Raw genomic sequence first — 18,420 nt, forward strand, 5'->3', positions numbered from 1 at the left:
ATATTTCAACTAGGACTCGGATTACGATTACGATTACTATTAAAATTTTGATTACGATTATTATGAAGGCTAGGATTACTATTACTAATTAAATTACACTTACAAATTACAATTAAAATTCCTATTACAATTACAAGTGCGATTATGATTAGGATTCGGATTAGGAATATGATTACAATTACGTTACGATTACGATTAGCTATTTTGATTAGTTTTATCGGTAGCATTTACTTTGTTTATATCGATAAAAATATTGTTAACAACGTCATTGCTTTTAAAAGTGTCGATAACAATAAAATTACCGATAACAGTATCGATATCGATATTTGCTGCTGGATTATTCAACATCTATTGACTAGAAATTTACCTCTATTAAACGTATATATGTACATGCATACATACATATGTACATACTATACATAACATATAACGAAGTTCTGCCAAAGAAAATAATAAAAATAAATTTTTTTTCGAAACTTAAAAATTTCATATTTTTTTAATATTTTGAAAATCAAAAAAAGTTGTATAGTTAGAAAAATTGTGCTGGTCTTTTTTTAAAGATGATATTTGGAGCTATAAAAAAAATGTATTAAAAAAAAAACTCGGAAATAAAAAATACAGAATTTTGAAATTTAAAAAAAAGTAAAAGAAAAACGTATACGTAGCTATAAAAAAATGTATTCAAGAAAAAACTCGGAAATAAAAAAATACAGAATATTGAAATTTAAAAATAGGTAAAATAAAAAAACGTATATACATTTTTGGCAAAATTTTGTATACAATACCTTAACTGATCGTAATAGATCCTGAAATTTTGAAAAATTTTTTTTTTTAAGATATGAATTTTTCAACTTTGAAAAACATTTTCTTTTTGGAAAACCAAATTAGATTTAAATTTAAATTAAATTAAAACTGCTAAAAAACCCTTTATTTGGAGTTTTCAAAAGAAAAACAAATTAGGTGAAAGTTCAAAATTCATATCTTTAAAAAAAAAACACCTTAAAAATTTCAGTATGTTTTAACGGTCGATTCCAACCATCGGGTGATTTGACATGAATTGACTCATGCACATATGTACATATGTACATACATGCACATTCATATACAGTCAGCATCAAAAATATGAATACCATGGCGTTTTGACGATTCTCTTTATTAATATTTTCCACACCAATTTTTTTTTAATTTTTTATAAAAATATTGTTCATTCAACAGAAAAAACCAGCAGAATAAATTTTTTCAATTTCAAATAGAACGCGGGAAAATTGAAGAAATACCAAAGAAAAGTCATCAAAATTTTCAACTTTTCAATTCCATTTCTTAGGAAAATTATTATGCACTTATCTAGCTTATTAAATTTTAGTATAATGAGGTGCAATTCTCAAGTCTCTAAAAATTACCGTTGATTTTTGAGAATTTTTTTTTTTGTCAAGGCTGCTTCGCATTTTCTTCCTTGTAACGCATGAACAAAATCAATTTTTATATAAAAGAAAATACGCAGCACCCTTGACAAAAAAAAATCTCAAAAATCAAGGGTAACTGGACACCCAAAATAAATTTCTAAGAAATGGAATTTAAAAATTTAAATTTTTTATGTACATTTTTTGGTATTTCCTGAATTTTCCCGAGTTCTAGATGAAATTGAAACAATTGATTCAGCTGGTTTTTGCTGTTGCGTCAACTATATTTTTATAAAAAAATAAGAAAAATTTGTTATGGAAAATAGAAAGAAAGAAACGTCAGGGTATTCATATTTTTGACGCTGACTGTATATGAAAGTGTGAATTACAATCAGCTCGATAAAAGTCACGCCAGTTACATGTACTATAAAAATTCTCTTGACAATTCGAATCAATAAATACTCGTATTGAATAAACTTAAGATTTTTTGTAAGTGGCGAAAAGTATATTGGAAAATAAAAGTGCGTAACAATCACGACAAAGCTCGCAAGTTAATACAAATACATACAAAATAAAGGAATGAAAAAATAAAAATGAAAACCGAACCATTTACTAGGGTGAGACTAACAAAAACGCGAGTATTTTTTACTTTTTTATTTATTTTATTTGCGCAAAGTAGAAGAAAATTGTATCTACCATGATGAAAAAAAGCTGCTCAAAGAAAAAGGTGAAGAAAGAAAGGAGAAACTGAAGTTGGGATATTGAAAAATAGGAGATCAAAAGAATTCAATAGCAAACAAAAATATGAAAGAGCTTTGAATTACAGGAGTATGGAGCATACTTTTAGGTGCAGCTGCTATGGAGAGAAGCGCAAATACGAGTTAACAAGTTCCCTTCGATTTATGTTAGAGAAAATAGTAATCATAATATAATGCCTTTATATTTGTACTTTTGCTATGCGAAGAAATCTTTTCTTTACCCTAATACAACGCAGAAAGTCTGTAAGAAGTCAAAGGACAACACAGGCATCAAAGGCAGTCAGCAAAGACTGAAGAAAATCAAAATACTCTATAAAAATATTCGAGGGCATAAAGTCAAATAGCAGATTAAAGACAAGCAACCGGCTGTAAATGTGAATACACATACCTATATAATTACATACTTACGTACACACAAAGATATGTACACATTATAAAAATAAAAGCATAAACGTAAGACATTACGAAACGTTTCCCCCTTTAGTGGAAAAGCATTCGTTTGCTTTATGGTCAACAAATTGAGCGTCGTTAAGCCTTTGCAAATGCATACATATGTACATATATGTGAGTACAACACACAAACATCTACAAGCACATATTAAAATTTGTTGCTTTATTTGCCTGAATTGCGTTGATAGCATCAAAGGATTTTTTTAATGTGTTTTGAAATATTTTTCTTCCGGCTGAAGGAAATGGAAGAAGTCGTCCTTTTTCACCCGTTTTTTTTTATTGATTTTGCAATTTTATAGCCATTAAAATTCCGCTCCTCTGTATTGGTATTTTGGTTGATGGCAGCTGCGGCTGTCAAGCGCAGCCTACGCCAAGTGCTGGTATTCACACAGTTTGGTGGCGCAAAAAGGCTGAAGACAAAGGCTGGGTGAAAATAAAAAAAAATAATTGCATGTACATATGTATGTATGTGGACACATGTGAATCTTTTATAGCCTGGAGTGAGTACGTGTGCCAGAATGCGCCAACTTGCAAATAAGCAGAAACATAAATCATTCTAATTTTTTCGAACGATAAGCAAATTATTTTAAAAAGGACTAAGTATGTATGCATTTATCGGGTTATGCATTTGAGTTGACTTTTTTTTGTTGTTTTTTATATGCCACGTGACCAGCACACGTGCAGTATTTGCTTGTATTGCAGAGCGAGGGTGTTATAAGTGTGAATATTTATAATAAGGCAAAAAAAAAATCCTTTTGTCTTTAGTTATTTGTAACAACAAATGTAGATATATTAGGTTGCAACACTCTCCCTGAAAAAAAAAAATAATAATTGGTACGGTTTCTCCATCGAAATAATAAAATCTATTATATTTTAATACCTATTCCAAAATATTTCCGAAAAGTATTAAGATTTATCTGAGTTTGATCGATACCTCCAAAAGTCGAATTTTTTATAAATAAAATTAGTTTGTAAAAATATTTTCTCTAAAAAGTCACTTCAGATGTTAAAAGAGTTTAAGCGTACAAGATCTGCATAAAAATGTTTAAAGAAACAAAACAAAACAAATAATGAGATTTTTGGAAGTATTTTCATCAGTCCAACTGACGTAAATATTAACATATGTATATATAAAAATATTTTGACAGAAGTCTTAAAATATATTAACTTTTATGATGCCGGTGGAAAACCCTCAACTATTTTTAGTGAGGCACCCTAATGTATGTGTATATATTTATACAATTTGGTTTTCATTCTACATTCATTTAAGGTAAAATAAAAGCAAAGTTTTTATGTTATTTTTTACCAGAAATTTTCCGGAAATTGTTGAAGTTTATTTTTCCATACAAAAAGTGCTAAACGATGTCGAAAAAAATTCGAAGTTCGAAAAGTCAAACAAGTAGCATCTCTAAAAGTCCTGACATTTATAAAAAAAAAAGAAAGAAAAGAAGAAAAGAAAAATTCCAAACAAATAGTGAGTCCCAAAAAACTACGAAGAATCCCAGTCCCGAAAAAAATACCGAACTGATATTGAAGAGTCGCGCAGCATTTCATTTTACTACTAAGCTAAGTTTTGTTATATATTTTAGTCCTAAAAAACCCAAACGATGCGGGCAAAATCCCGAGAAGTCTCGAAAAAATCCGGCAAAGCCACGAAAAAGTCCCACCAATTGCCGAAGAAACACCGAGAACTCACGAAGCATTTCATTTTAATACCAAGCTTAACTAGCAGCTTTTCATTTTCTTGTTCGAAAAGTCCTGAAATATACCGAAAAATTTCGAAAACGTTCCGAAAAGTCCCACTGATCCCGAAAAAGTTCCGAAAGGTTCTAAAAAATCTTGAAAAATTCCGAAAAAATCACGTAAAGTCAAAGAAAAAAATACCGAAATTTTTCAAAAAAAGAAAAAAGTCTCGTATAATGGCGCATAATCCCGAAGTTAAGCGAAAAATTCCCGAAAAGTGCCGCTGTAAACGAAGACTTTTTCATTTCAATTCTTTCAATGATTGCAAAACCTAAAAACAAATTTGTTTTTCAAACCCTGGAATATAGCTTTTTCTGAAACCTTTAACATAACTAGTTAAGTTAATTGAATATCTTATATGTAATTATAAATAAAAAATTTTAATTACTGCGATAGGTGGCAACCCTGATCAGAATGTTTGCTATTTTATTAAGTTTTCGCAACCATTTTTCTTTTGTTGCCAATATTTCATATTTATATTAATGTTTTTTACGTACCGAAAATTACTCAAATATTTATAATTACTTTCATGCGTGGCAACCCTATTTTTCAATAAACACTCCCAAATCGCTTTCGTTAATTAATATTAAATATCTAATTATGACAAAGCTTTTTCGATATTTTACATATCGTAATTTTGTGATAATAATTGTATATATTTACTTCTACAGCTGGCAACCCTGATCAATTTTAACATATTTTATTTTTTTAAACTTAATTAACTTTGTACCTTTTCTAATATTGTACAATGAAAATTTATTTGCTTTATACAAATTTGGAATTTCTTTGTAAGGTGATAACCCTGTCCAAAATGTCTTTTCAATAATTTACATACCGATATTTATTTAAATTATTTTAATTGTTTCGTTAGGTGGCAACCCTGCCCCAAAAAAAAAAGAATATTTTTGAATCAAGTTTTTTCAAATAAATTTCATTTGACACCAATAATGAATATTTTTTTTATTGAATGACACTCCTGCTTAAAAAAATAATTTATAATCAAATTTTCTTACACTCCCAGTTGTTATTAATAGTCACACATATCTTTTCCGATATTTTACATACGAAATTTTTTTTTAATAAGGTGGCAACCCTGATCAAAATTTCTAATTTGTAATCAAAGTTTTTCAAATCATTTTCGTTTGGTACCAATACTGCATATAAATTCTTCAAGGCATTAATTTCCATGGCCGTCAGTAAACATTTTGGGTCCTTTGGAACCAAGCATGTTTCTTCTTCATCGGCATATTAATTGTAAATTAAAAAAAAAAATAATAATAATCGACTCATTATTTACCCGCAAAGTTGAAGGCATGATTCCCCATCTATTAAAATATCGATGCATATTTTTTTACGATTAAGTACCTTCCTGATATTCACAAAAACAAAAAATTTCCTTGCAAGTTCAATATTCCACCGGCAAAACAGTGGTTGATTAGCTGCAAGCTGTACACCTAACATTTAGTCTGTTCCAATAGCAGTCCGGTTTACAGGATTTAGTCAGAACTTACAGGAAGTCGTTCCTATTGACATAAAACCTGTAAGTGGGAACACATTTGAGAGAGTAACTGAGCAACTGTTCCTAGTCAGAAGTTACAGGATTTAGTCCGGAGTTTCTTTTCCTGTAAGTTCATGAGAAAGTGTCAAACAATCAGCTGATTTGCATGTGCAAGCAAAAACTAACAGCGGTGAAAGCAAAGTACCTTATATTTGTAAAAAAAATGGAAGTAAACAACGAAATGTTTGAATATGTACAGATTTTAATAATTATTTAGTGATACTTCAGCTAAATCAGTGTTGTACAAATGACATGTAAACAAACCGACTGACGTTTTTACAGGAAATAGTGCTTTTTGCGTTCCTATGCACTTCTGCATCTGTTCTCCTTTTACTCTCATTTGAGAGAGTAAAATTGTAGTTTGACAGTTCCACAGGTTTTAGTCCGAAGTTCAAAGGAACAGACTAATTCAAACGCTAATAACCGCGCTATGCTAAGTTATTTTGCATAAGGTTTCACATTGACTGTTAGTTAACATTCTTGCATTCGGCACACCGTCAACACAAATGCATTGGGTGCCACACGTAACAGAGAAATTTCACTCTCTGCATTTACCACCCAGAAAGGTGAAGAATGCTAGCCAATCATGGGCCAAGCAGCAATAAACAGTTACAGAGAGAAGCGCAGAATGGTAAGCGAAAGTCTGCAAATATTGAGCAGACCAGCTGCGAAAGAGTGCAAGAAGTTAGTGCGGTACCACTTCGGCAGTCGACGGCAGAGTGTCGACAACAGAGCCAACTAGAATACCTACCAGCCGGCAACGACAACCGCAAAATGGAATCGATGAACTTCCGGCGCAAGAGCAGAAGTTACCATAGCCGCTGCAGCAGCAGTGTTAAACCAAAAAGCAGTCGTTGAACGAAGAAGAGTGCGTAACAGTGAAAGAAGTATGTAGCAGCGGCCATTGTGTGTTGGGGCCAAAGCAAATAACAGCAGCAGCCACCAGTAGCCGGCAACTTAAGCAACACCAGAGTCCATCAGCATCAGTGGTTGCTTGCTGCGCTCAGTTGTTGTTGGACTGCAGAAGTGTCGTGTTGTGGCAATCAATGATTAAGAAAGCGGAAGAATGTTAAAAAAATATATGTATATAGAATTTAACAAAGAAATAAAAAAACCAACAAATACTTGAGAAAAAGTAAAAAGCAAAGTGTTAAATAAAAGAAGTGAGAGTATGATAGATAATCCGAGAGAGGCACGTGTGTAGAATTTAAAGAACGAAAGTTGTGCGCTCTCTGTGAAGGAAACTAAAAGCGAGCACAAACAAATGCAAGCAAATGTTGCAAGTTCATCGTGCATGAGGCATGTGTTGAATTTGATTGCCTATCCGTATGAACACATAGACGTACGCACGCACGCACGCATGTAAGTTTTGTGTGTGGCAATTTTTAACAGTGACAGACAGCAAACAAGTGTGGTGGTGCTTTTGCGGTGTTTTTTGTTTAGACTTTTTCTTGCTTTTTTCAATTTGTGAAAACAAAAATGTGCTGATGTACGCAAAGTAAATGTTTGAGGTTGTTGGCATATGGTAATGTGTATCAGTCAGTGGTGTGGTGGTGATGGTGGCAATAAAAATAGCACTAACACAATAAAAGAATCTACATAAGTAGGAGTGCGCAACACTGTAACAAGTGCATTGCAAAGCAAATACGTGCGAGACATTGTCTGAAGACAAATGAAAATACATATATAAATATGCTTATATTTTTTTATAAAAGAGCAGATTTGTGTTAAAAGCAATGAAATGAAAAGTTAAAAATATTGACTTGATTAGACTTTTGTGAGTTCCAAAGCCATTTTTTTAGTAGTCAGAAGACCATATGGATGAAATCCTGCTAAGAGAACTGCAATAAACTAAAAGTAACGCAGAAACTTTGGCGATATCGAAGTAAATATGTAGTTTCTTTGATTTTTGTTCACAAATATATATTTTGAAGTATGTATTTTTAATAGCAATGTATTAATAGTAATTAGTACTAAGTACTAAGTACTAAATAATCCAATACTGTTATAAATGTGAAAGTTTGTAAGTGTGTGAGTGTGTTTGTTGCTATTTCACGCTGAAAAAGCTAGATTTATTTGAATAAAATTAGGCACACAGATAGGTTATAAGCTGGATGACGACGTTGGATATTTTTGGGGAAGAGAGTTGCCAACTTTTTCAAAAGTTAAAAACGATCAAATAATAATTTAAATAAAGTATCACAACATTGTGGACGTCAAAGGAATATATATAGGGCTGCCGCCTGTTAAAAAAGTAAAAATCAATTTTATTAACATGTTAGGCGAAATATTTTAATATGGGTATCAAATGAGAAAGAGTTTTCTTTCAAAAACATTTTTAAATGGAGCTGCCACTTGTGCAGAAATTCAAAACGATTTATTTCCAAAATATTTTTTAACAGGGCTGCCACCTGTTCAAAAAGTTAAAATAAATTTAGTAAACATGTTAAATGAAATATTTAATATGGATATCAAACGAAAGAGGCTAAAGACAGCTTTGTTTCAAAAACGTCTCTAGAGGGAGCTGCCAGCTGTTCAGAAATTTAAAACGATTTATTTCCAAAATATTTTTCAACAGGGCTGTCACCTGTTCAAAAATTATAAATCAATTAATAATTAACATGTTAAACGAAATATTTTAATATGGGTATCAAACGAAAGAGGTCAAGGAAAGCTTTATTTCAAAAACATTTTTAAAGGGGCTACCACTGGTTAAGAAATTAAAAATCAATTAAATCAACAAGTTAAATAAAATATTTTAGTGTTGGTATCAAACGAGAGAGGTTTCTATCTAGAAAATATTTTTGATGGGCGTTAGGAATTTAATTTACATGTTAAAATAAAATCCTACTTATAAGTGAGTGTGTGAGTATATTTGTTAGTATTTCTTTGTATAAAACTTGGTGTACTAATAGCTTATGACCTCAGTTATCATAAAGCATATTTTTTGAAAAGAGGTGCCGTCTGCTTAAAAAGTTAAATTCTAATTAAGAGATATTTATGTTCAACGAAATTTTAAAATATGTTTGCAAACGAACGGGATTTAAAAAATCTTTAGTACTAAAACTTTATTAAGAGGAGTGTCACCTAACAAAAAAGTCAAATTCAATTTTAAGTTGAATGAAGTATTACAATATGAGTGGCAAGCGAATGAGGGATAAGAAAGCTTTATTTTGAAAATAATATTTTCAAGAGGGCTGCCAACTATTTAAAAGTCAAATACAATTTAAATAAAGTATTTCAATACGGATGTCCATCAAAAGAATTTCGAAAATATTTTTCAAATAGAGTTGCCACCTCTTAAAATTTCAAATAAAATTCTAACAGTAAGTAAAATGAAGCAGTAGAAAATGGTGTCAAGTCAAAAAAAAAAGATGTTTAAATTGGCTTTATTTTGAAAATATTTTTAAAAGTTTAACCTCCTTAAAGATCTCTTTTTAATTTAATCAGTTACTTTGATGATATGGATGTCAAACGAAACAGGTTGAAAAAACTTTATTAAAAGAACAGTTTTAAAAAATCAAATTGCAGTTAAAATTTGCAAAATGGAATATCTTTCGTTTTTACAGCGAAGATAAATGAAATATACCAATGACATATTGAAATGAAATAAAGAGTGTAGGTTTTTTTTTATGCAAACAAGCTTCGTCAAGAATCTTAACCAGAAAATAGTATCTGCATTGATGGAGGTCGGTGCTACTTTGGTGTATGACTAAATACGACTCTGTCTTTTGTTTGTGTTGAACGAGGTTTAAGAAGGCTTACAACCGAAAATATTTTTGTGGAAAGTTGCCATATTTTTGAAAATTTTAATTTAATTTAATTGATAAAATAAATTAAATATTGCAATATGGGTATCAAATTAAAGTAGTTTCGGAAAGTTTACTGCCGAAAATATTTTTGAGGAGGGTTGCCACCTGTTTGGAAAATTTTATGAAATTATAAATTGATAAAATAAATGAAATATTACAATGCGGGTATTAAACAGCACAAAACTACCAAAAGTACTTTTAAGGCACAGTAAAGCACGCCGGGTATTTGCTAGTTTTGAATATGAATGAGGAAAATATTTCAATTTAGTTATATGCAACTCTGCCACTTAAAATTTCATAGAAACTATTTATCCTGCTCAAGAAAAACTGCTGAGTACGACTGTCTCAACTACAGGATGTCCGATTTACTTGTGCAAGATTTCAGTGTAGATGCTAATGCGATACTTGCCCAATGATGAAATTTTCTATGAATCGGCTGGAATGTTTTTCACGACCCGTCTCAAGCTTCGGTTTGTTGACACTCACCATATTTAATGAACCAATTAAATATGGACTTTTCGTTGATTTTGTTCGGCTGTAAGAACCCTAACCTAAGCTAACATTTCTTAACCTAACCTAACATTACCTGTATTATCAGCATTTTATGCTTGCTTCTTTTGAAAATTTGTTCACTCAAAGCAAGTGTGCTTCAAAACAAAAGAAGAAGTTAAACGAAAAATCCATGCCAGCAAAATTTTAAAAAAGCCATTAGTGTCACAAAAACTTACCATCTAAATACATATTATAACAATTTAAAGGTTCTATATCCTCATTTAATATGCCACCAAAAAAAATAAAATTCTTTCAAAAAATGTCAAAGTTTGTTAACAAATTTAATCGACACAAACAAAAAGGAGCTGCGACAGACACTTTGCATAGAAAAAGCATAAAAAAGTTAGATGACGAAGAAGAAGAAGAAAGAGACTAAAATAAATATTAGCTTAGTCAACATGATGGTGGTGGCGCGATAAAAGTGCTGTTGAGAATAAAAATACGAATAAAAAAAATTTCTTGAAATCTTTTGTCACCGCCGAAACTTAGAATTTTTCACGATTTTCTTTAATTTCAATGCATTAAAATATTTTCACTTTTCATTTATTTAAAAAGCCACTGGGAAACAATGTCGTCTAGCTCTGCATTGTTCCTGAGTTGCGCTTTTTAGGTTTCATTTACACAAAAATAGGAAAAACAGCGCGCTACTATCGAATGATAGCGTCATTTTAGCTGTGGGCCAGCTGTCGCCATCGCCAACGCCTCCTCCAACACAACGGCTAACTGAGTTGCCGCCTACTTGCTGTTGCTGAGGCTAGAGGATGGTGCCCACCCCCTACCCGAATGTCGTGTAAAACTCACACACAAACACACCACTGTATACTTGTATTTCTTTACCTACTTAGCGCCGTGGGATGACTCCTAACTGGCTCCTTAGCTGGTTGAGTGGTTCGCGTACTTGGCGTTGCGCTGTCCCGATGGACCGACCACCTTCAACGCTCCGACTTGGAGGCCTTCATTTGGTGGAAAACAAATGCTAAGCTGCTATCTGCCTGCAGGCGATGCAAACTTTTAAATTTTTTTTTTGTATTCAGTGTTTTCTCGCATTTCCTTCGTTTTCTTTGGCATTCCGAGAGAGTTTATCTTTTGAACAGTGACGCCTTTTGCGCGGTGAATCTGTTTCATTTCGAATTTCATGTCAACCCATTTTTCCTATTCTGTTTATTTTATTTTGTTTTTTTTTCACCCTCCTTTGAAATTCACTTTCAATTTGCTTTTTGCTGCCGCAACTATTCCGGCAATTTGTTGACTGTTGCTGCCAAATTTCGGCTTGTCGTATTTCCGGTGCCGCTTTTTCTTTCATTTGCTACCCTTTTATTTATTTAAGGAAAAAACTTTGCTTACGCTTTGATTTTCTATTTACTTAGGTACCTTCTACTACTTATGTATGTTTGTATGTATGTTTGTTAACCGCCTTTTCGTCTCCATTGGCTAAACTTTCGCTTTAGCTACCTGCAGTCGCTGTGGATTACAGCTTTAAGTCGAAATTTGCTTTGCACATTTCCCAGCTGCTGTGGGGCGTTGAGTACCTACTCCCGCCTCACGCCCATTTTGCAGACGCGTCAGCAGCTATTCGCTTGCTTTTACAACTTAATTTAAAAATCTGCGCAAAAGTTCAAAGTGTTGTGCGACACTTAATTTTGAAAGTTTGCCGTTCGTTTGGTTTTTGTTAAGTTCAGCTATTTGCCGCTGTTTAGCTGTCGAGCGACAACATTTTTTAAGTAGAAAACTTTTTGAAGCTGTGCAATTTTTGCAGGGACGGCGTTAGTGGAAGTGAAAGAGTTAAAATACCTGCTTCTGTTGTTGCCTGTTTTCGATACTTAGTAATCAGTTAGTAAGTGGTTTTTAACTCGTTCTGTTTGGCTAAGTTAAAAATTTTTTAAAAATTAAATCGGGAAAAAATTTCATTTATGCAAAAAATGTTTAATAATTTCAGACATGGTTGCCACATTGTTTTGCCACACTTTTTTTTTGTTACAGATTTAAAGTATGATATTAATTTAACATCCTTCTACTTGAAATATTTAAACGTGTATTGAAAACAAATGTTGGCCGTTTTAAAATATCCGTGCATAGAGTTGCCACCTAATTTTAAACAAACAATTTTTTATTTACTTTTTCTTAACTTAAATACATCCCACTTACTACTTAAAACATTTTGGCTCGAATTGAAAATAATATTCAATATTAGGGTTGCCACATATATTTTTTAACAAAGTATAATAAATTATTTTATAAATCTCTATTAAATACAATGTGTAAATGATTGTTTATTTTATCTTTTTCCATATTTTGATTGTAATCAAGTAGGGTTACCACATAATTTTTTATATAAACAATAGTATAGAAAGTATCTCGTAAATCTCAGTGAAATACATCTTGGGATGAAAAACACAATTTTCCCCCTTTTTGACGTAAATATTTTTGGGTGGGGTTACCATATAACTTTAAAAGAAATTATTTGAATATATTTTTTTAAGAAAACTTAACATCCTTATATGATCAAGCAAATCATAACTTCAAATTTCACTACCCTTCGTAATTGAAATTTTTTTTTAACTAAGGTTGCCAAAAAATTCAGAATTTAATATTTTTAAATATATTTTAATATAATATTAAAAGCTCAACCCATTTATATTATTACAATAATATTTTTTACTTTAAAATACATATTTTTGGTTAGAGTTGCCACATATTTTTTGGGAAAAATATTACAGTTAGTATACCAAATATGGGTTAAATAAAATTTTGCCATGCTTTGCATGTAAGTCCTACTTCAACTTCTCTCGTTTGAGAACCATACTAAAATAATTATATTAACTTGTTATTTAAATTGATTCTGAGTTTCTAAGCAGGTGGCAATCTTCTTAAAATATATAAATACATAAAAACGGTCTGCATAAACTCGTTTCGATTAATGCAATATAGATACTAAAAAAGGTTTCTATTAACTAACTAATTAAACTTGTAATCACTTTTTGAGCAGGTAGCAAGCCTCTTAAAATAATATTTTAGAAAAAAAAACTTACTTAAACCTCTCTCAATTTGAATATCATTTTAATATATTTTATTTATTTTACTAATTAAACTGATTTTGAATTTCTTTAAAGATAGCAACCTCGTCAAAAATATTTTCGGACTAAAGCTTTCTTAAAAATCTATTGTTTGATAGCCATATAAAGATAGTTCTTTGAACTTGGCAATTAAATTTATTTCCAATTTCCGCACAAGTGGCAATCCTCTTCAAAAATATTTTCGAAATAAAACTTTCTTTAACTTCTTTGTTTAAAAGCCATATTTACTTTTTGAATAGGTGGCAGCCCTCTTTAAACGTATTTTCGAAATAAAACTTTCCTAACCCCTTCTCGTTTAAAGCTTTATTAAAATATTTACTTTAACTTCTTAATTGAATTACCTTATACTTTTTGAATAGGTGGCAACCCTCTTCAAAATTATTTTCGAATTAAAGCTTATATTAAAATGTATTTGACTTAGCTTTTTAATTTAATTGACTTAAACTTTTTGAATAGGTGGCAACCCTCTTCACAAATATTTTCAAAATAAACCGCTTTTGAGCTCCTATCGTTGGACACCGACAGTATTGTTATATTTTATTTAACTGATAAATTAATATTGGCCGTAGTTATCGCTAAAATAAGGTCGACTCTTAAGATAATTTTAGCTTTTTGAAATAATTTTAAATGTGATATCTGATCTGATCCAGAAAAGCTACAACTAAGTTACGAGTCGACTTTATTTTCACTATTAAAAAGAGCTAGGTTTTTTTTTAAAGATTTGTTTATATTTAGCCTTTTAAAGGGTCCCTTATTTCCCGATAAAAAAACCTACATGCCATTAAATTAAATAAAAGTATATCTAAAGTTTATGCCCACTTTAATTTAAAATACCGCAATGTATATTTATCATTAATATTTATTAAGTAATTTTACATATTTCATTTAAATAAATATTCAAACCGCATACTAATTTAATATTTTTTCCACTCTCTTTTACAGTCGTTAAACAAACGCCAATAGTGTGGTAAGTAACCGAAAAAAAAAAACGTTTTAACATCACATGCGAACGTCAAATGTTATTATTTATTTTAGTATTTAAATAAACAGCAAATAAGCTAACTACTTGAATGTCTAATTTGCACATTTGTTTTTGCGAGTTTCATGTGCAAGAATTAGCTATTACTAATTAGAAAGTAGTGTAGTAGGTGCCAGACAGTGAGCGCAAAAAAGTTGCTCATACGCCATGTCAAGCGGAAAAAATTCTGTGCAAAACCGCCGTCAAGTAAATAGCAAAGCTAAATGTATATTAACGTTTAAAACTTTAGCTAATTACACAATCAATTATTTACATAAACGCAAAACAGTAAATATAAATCAGGGAAAAGGAAAAGGGCAGCTATATTTGCCCAGACTTATTAAATACGTACGTCGAATTGTGTGGGTTGCATATTTTTGACGGCGAAAATTGCATTAGACTATTGAAGCTTATTTTGCGTTCGTGTGTGTGAGTAATTGTATATTTATGCGCTACTTTATTGAGCGGAAATAGTATTTGCTTAGCTGCATGCACATTAGGGTGAGCCAAAACAAACTAACCTAACGAATTTATGGCCTTAAAAGGACCTATTTACTAAGAAGAAAATTCTCCCATTTGGAAAAATTTTTATTTCAATTTTAAAGGGAGTCGGTGGGCATTTGGAATTTTCTCGTGAAAATAACATGTAAATTTTTTTTTATTAAAAATTTTATAACTTTGAGACCAAAATTTTTTCTACGCATATTCTTGCAGCGCATTAAATTCTCTAAAAATATACATATATGTTCATTAGGGTGCCCCACAAAAAAAGATGTGCGGTTTTTCAACCGGAATTAATAAATTTTATTATAATTCAAAGCTTTCGCCAAAATATTTCGGAAAAATATTAATATTTTATAAAATTTTTAAACATTTGTATGCAGTCTTTTTGAGCTTAAACGCTCCTATTAACTGAGGTGATTTTTTTTAGAAGAAAATTTTAAAAACTAATTTTATAAATTAAAAAACAAAAGTAATTTTTTGAGATCCAGCACACGTACATACATAAAGCTTAATATTTTTCCGAAATATTTTGACGAAAGTCTTAAAACATAATTGCTTTTATAATTCCTATAGAAAAAAACAGAACCGATTTTTTTTTATGTATGGAGAGCGATGTACGTACATATGTGCAAATATATAGTCGTTACGAACAACTCCATAAATGTTATGTGAATGTGTGTGTGAGTCAATGTTTATGTGAATACATGCATGTGACACATTTGTTTCGCTATGTATGCTTTATCGAACTGTTACAGCTGGCAAATGTGGAAATGTTAATTACGCTCGGCCGTGTTTTAGCAAATATTATCGTTAATGAACTTCATAATTCAAGCAGACAAACACAAATACCAAATACATACATAGATAGGCAGTCGCGCATAATTGTCGAAACATAAATCGAAGTTGGAATAACTAAGAGGATAGGAAGGGCGTGCAAACTTCATCACCAGCTATTTCGCGTACTTGCATTAAATTTTGTATATATGTTTGTATGTATATGTATACCCACATACCCACCTCCAAGCAGTGCACCACGTTTACGCATTCTGGCTCGCAAAATGGCAATTTTATTAAACCAATTAAAAATTTAGTATCAAATTAGCGCCAATAGCGATAGGCATGCCACAATTGCAGCGATTACAACAAAAACCACACCAATAACAATATATTCAACAACAATAAGAACAGCAATAAAAACACCACATCTGTGGCACTCTTGCCACTATGGCTGACCATTATTTCAATCAGGCCAATATATTTTAGGCATTAAATAGAATACATATTTCGATGAAAATGGTTACACTTGGTTTGCTGAAATTAACTTCTGGCTCAAAAGTGCGGTAATAATGGTTTTTGTTACGGTAATTGCGCATTACATTAAATGTGACAACATAAGTAAATAAGCCTGCTTCACAGTTTTATTGATTTTTAGGAAATTTATAATATATGCACATTAGAGCGGGTCATTGATTTTTGACTATGCGCGTATAGCAAAGGAGAATTGTAGGTGTAATTCTAAGCAAATTTACCGAACAAATCATGAGTCTAAAATCAATTTGGAGTTTGCGAAAATAGGTGTCGAAGATAAGTGAAAATTTTCTCTGTTGTGCCCTCTGGTGGATGTTTTAAGACAAATATATATGTGCAGAAATGGATTCTCTTTTAGAATGTTTTTATACAAAATTTAAGCACTTCTTTTGGACACTACAGCGAAATGCTAAGAACGTTATTTTCACAATTTGGTAAACTAAAAATTAATTATAGACCCATAGTTTCTTCGGCAAAATTGGTTAGAATTACACGTAGAATCCTTCTGTGCTATACGCGCATAGTCGAAAAAATCTGCCATACAAATTGACCCGCCCTAATCTATATATATAATACGCGAAGGGGTTTTTTTTTTCATGACAAAAGATCTGTACCGTTCACGCGATTTTCAAGAATGAGATGTCAAATAAAAGTGATTGGTCTGTAGATGTGCAAACTGGTTTTAGTTTTTCGAAAAGCGTTGCCACCTGTTGAAAGACTAAATTCAAATTATTTAATAATCAATGCCATCAAATCCGCACCGCTCGTTCGATTTTCCAAAATGAGGCGTCAAGCAAAAAGCCTCGTACTGTAGATGAGCAATAAGGTTTTACTTTTTTGAAAAGAGTTGCCACCTTTTAAAAAATTATATTCAAATTATTAAAAAAATAAAATAAATTATTACAAACTGGGTATCAATCGAAATGGTTTAGAAAAGCTTTGTTTCTTAGCTGAACTATAGGAGGGTTGCCACCTGCATAAAAAATCATATCAGGTAAGACAAATATGTATCACCATATGGGTGCCTAACGAAAGGGGTTAGATAGAAAGTAGTATATAATAAAATTGCGGGAGGGTGGCCACCTGCTTGAAATGTTAAATTTAGTTTACTTATACCTACACAGGTTATACGAAATATAAAAATATGAATGTCAAGCGAAGGAGTGCTAAGAAATCTTTAGTTTGAACCCTAAGAATATGTTTGAGGTGTTGGAAGAAAGTTGCCACCTTTTTGAAAATTTAAATTCAAATTACTTCACAAGTTAAATGAGTTATTAAAATATGGGTATCAATCGAAGGGGGTTTGAAAATTTTTTATTTGTGAACTGTATTTTGCGGGGTTGCCACATGTTTTGAAATTAAAATTCCACTTAATTCATCAGTTAATTATAGTGTGTATCGCAGTGTCCGGCGAAGGAGGGTTAACAATGATTAAACTTAAGAATCCCTCTGAAGAGGGCTGCCACCTGTTTGAAAGGTCTAACTCAATTAACTAATTCAAAAAGTATATTAAATATAAAAGTATCGTAGTCAAACGAAAGAATGTTAAGAAATCTTTAGTTTGAACATTTTGTATGTTTGAAAAGAGTTGCCACGTGTTTAAAAAGTTACATTCAAATTATTCAGTAATTTGGATGACTTTTACTTTACTTCGAACGACGATTGTATTTTTATTATTGTTTTTCATCGCAGAAATACACCCGGAGGTTTTCCATTGCTTGCCGAGGGGCGACCGCTATTAGAAAAACCCAGAGACATAACTATTATAAGAGAAAAGAATAAAAGTCAGACAATAATCATTATATTAAGATAAATATTTTTCGAGTCATCTATAATTATTATTCAAGGACTTATATTATACAAGTATTTTCATAATAATTATGAGCGCGAAAAAATTGTTCAAGTCTTAAAAGTTGGGGATTAGTTCGGGACTAGGTGGGAAGTAGTTTGGGCCGTGTTGGGTCTTGGTTTGGGATCCGTTCGGGACTATATACAAAATTTTTTCGCACTCGTAATTATTATCAAAAGACTTTTATAATATAAGTTTCAAAATAAAAATCATTGAAGACTTAAAAATATTAATCTCAATGATAATTATTATGAAAAGACTTCTATTATATAAGTCTTAAAATACTAGTTATCGACGAATTAAAAAAATTTTCTCACACATAATTATTATCAAAAGACTTTTATACAGGGACATAACAGCTATAAGTTTTATCGGAAAAATGTTGTTTCATAAC

General features: G+C 31.1%; 1 protein-coding gene across 1 annotated transcript in view; it reads left to right on the top strand.

The window, feature by feature from the left end:
• LOC118740854 overlaps positions 1–18,420 on the top strand; it is a gene marked incomplete at its 3' end in the record, with an annotated part of 173,507 nt that overhangs the window by 140,867 nt on the left and 14,220 nt on the right. Inside the window, 1 exon segment of the mRNA XM_036472578.1 lies at positions 14,290–14,314.

The sequence above is a fragment of the Rhagoletis pomonella genome, unplaced genomic scaffold, assembly GCF_013731165.1.
Source record: "Rhagoletis pomonella isolate Grant_MI unplaced genomic scaffold, Rhpom_1.0 Rhpom_scaffold_00006, whole genome shotgun sequence".
Classification (NCBI taxonomy): Eukaryota; Metazoa; Arthropoda; class Insecta; order Diptera; family Tephritidae; genus Rhagoletis; species Rhagoletis pomonella.